Raw genomic sequence first — 2,664 nt, 5'->3', positions numbered from 1 at the left:
TGATTTGTTTTTTGGGTGTTGAGTTTGATAAGTTCTTTATAGATTCATTTTCCTTTACTTTAAACCTTTGATTTCATTATGTTTGGGGTGGATTTCTCATCAATAGCATATATTTAGCTGGTGTTTCTTGCCCAATCTGAAAATCCCTTTTATGATTGATAAATGTAACAATATAATACATATATTATGCACACAATCAGTAAAAAACATTACACTTACACATTCTATTGTCATTTTTTATCCTACTTGAGACAGAGGTTCCTACTTTTCTTCAGTTCTGGGCAATTCTCAGTCAATTTCTATAGAAAATTCCCAGTTTACCTAGATTCTCCCTTACTTCCCCTCTCGTTTCACACATTTTACCCTCCACTTTTCTCTCTTTTATTTATGTAGACCATACCTCCAGCGTGGGGCTCGAACTCAGGACCCTGATGTCAAGAGTTGCATGTTCTACTGATAGAGTCGTCCGCCCCCATCCTCCATTTCTCTTAATCATGCTTCATGTGTCCCATCTCTTCATTTCTTTGTGCTATCATCTGGATGGTTTCCAATTTCTCTTTCAAGTTACTGATCCACTTTTCAGCTATGTCTACACTGCTGTTAAATCTGATAATTATGATTTTACAAATCGTAATGGCCTCCAGTGGAGGTGCTTTCTCTGTGGGAGTTCCATGTGTCACGGTTTGTAAAAGTTGTCCTATCTAGCAGTTTTAAGTTTGCTTCTGCCAGGTCCAGTGTAGAGTGGAGGGGGTGTGTCAGTGCCTCCAGTCAGGGTCTCCCTTTCCTACCCTCCCTGCCTGGCTCTCTCTCTTTTCTTTCTCCCCTAATGCCTGAGTTCTGGATTTGTAGAAGTCAGAACCCAGTTGGGAAAACAGAAAATCAAAACAGTTTAAAACTCATATATTAGGGGGTACCTGGGTGGCTCCGTCGGTTAAGCATCTGACTTAGGCTCAGGTCATGATCTCACAGTTGGTGAGTTCAAGCCCCACGTTGGGCTCTGTGCTGACAGTGCAGAGCCTGCTTGGGATTCTTTGTCTCCCTCTCTCTCTGCCCCTCCCCCACTCATGCTCTCTCTCACTCTCTCCCTCAAAAATAAATAAGCATTTTTTAAAAACATCATATTTAAAAATTTTTTTTTTTAATTTATTTTTGGGACAGAGAGAGACAGAGCATGAACGGGGGAGGGGCAGAGAGAGAGGGAGACACAGAATCGGAAACAGGCTCCAGGCTCCGAGCCATCAGCCCAGAGCCTGACGCGGGGCTCGAACTCCCAGACCGCGAGATCGTGACCTGGCTGAAGTCGGACGCTTAACCGACTGCGCCACCCAGGCGCCCCAAAAACATCATATTTTAAACAGAGGGGACTTAATACAGAGAACGGATGACTGAGACATAGGAAGTCTGAAAACAAAATGGAGATGCTGAGGTCACCCCGAGATTAATTACTGCAGGAAACAGTTTAAATCTTGGGCTGAGGGAACAAAATGGAAGAGGTAGGGTCACCAGAGCTCAAAGCCTAAAAGAGGGGCATTACAGGCTGCTGTTCAGACTCCTCAGGAGACATTTCATAGATTGGAGGGAGAAGGGGAGTTGCCAGGGGGTAGGAGGAGGGGAGAATGGGAGTAGGGTTTTGATGGACACAGAGTTCCAGTTTGGGAAGATAAAAAAGTTCTGGAGATGGATGGTGGTGATGGGTGCACAACAACATACTTAATACCACAGAATTGTATGCCTAAAAGTGGCTGAAATCAATAAATCCTAATCACTGTTACTAGAGGAAAAAAAAAGTCCTGTTTACCAAAATGTTTTTGCTAAATCATCCTTAGCTTTGGATTTTCTTTTTTCTTTCTTTCTTTCTTTCTTTCTTTCTTTCTTTCTTTCTTTCTTTCTTTCTTTTTTTTAAATTCATTTTGAGAGAGAAAGCGAGAGAGACAGCACGAGCAGGGGAGAGGCAGAGAGAGAGGAAGAGAATCCTAAGCAGGCTCCACATTGTCAGTGCAGAGCCTGATGCAGGGCTTGAACCCACAAACCATGAGATCATGACCTGAGCTGAAATCAAGAGTTGGACACTTCGCCAACTGAGCCACCGAGGGGGCCCTTACCTTTGGATTTTCAAAGAGAAACACGAAGTAGATTTTGGTGGAGTGGACTCTTTTTTGGAACTGCTCACTCCATTTGATTCTGCAGCTGCCAAAGGTTAAGAAATAGGAGGTTAACTACTCCCCCCTACAACGTCGCTACTAAATTTTAATGAGTGCTGACTTCCAGTGGAACTCTGCCACATGCAGGGTCACTTGTTAGACAAACATTTGTGAGCAAGCAAGCATAGAAACAGGTCACCTAAGCTGTCCTGTCAGCTCCATGGAGCCCCAGCTCTCTGTCTTTGCAGGTTCTCTGACTGCCCCTTGACTAAAAGGTTGACCCAAGACAGATACAACAGCTTAGAGGCAAGAGTTAGTTAACCCACCGACAGTCAAAATTCCTGAAATCGTGGCTGGACACACAGAACCATCTCAGGAGAATGGCAGGAAAAGATGAGATGAGATGAGATGAAATGTCCTCCTCAAGAGGTGAGGCAAGGAAAAAGGGGCAAATTCCTCCCTGCTGTCTTTTGTTTTATTCGGTCTCTTAAAGGATTGAGTTCACCCACACTGGGGAGCACAG

The sequence above is a fragment of the Prionailurus bengalensis genome, chromosome A1 (genome assembly GCF_016509475.1).
Source record: "Prionailurus bengalensis isolate Pbe53 chromosome A1, Fcat_Pben_1.1_paternal_pri, whole genome shotgun sequence".
NCBI classification, from domain to species: Eukaryota; Metazoa; Chordata; class Mammalia; order Carnivora; family Felidae; genus Prionailurus; species Prionailurus bengalensis.
This window is presented reverse-complemented; position numbering follows the sequence as displayed.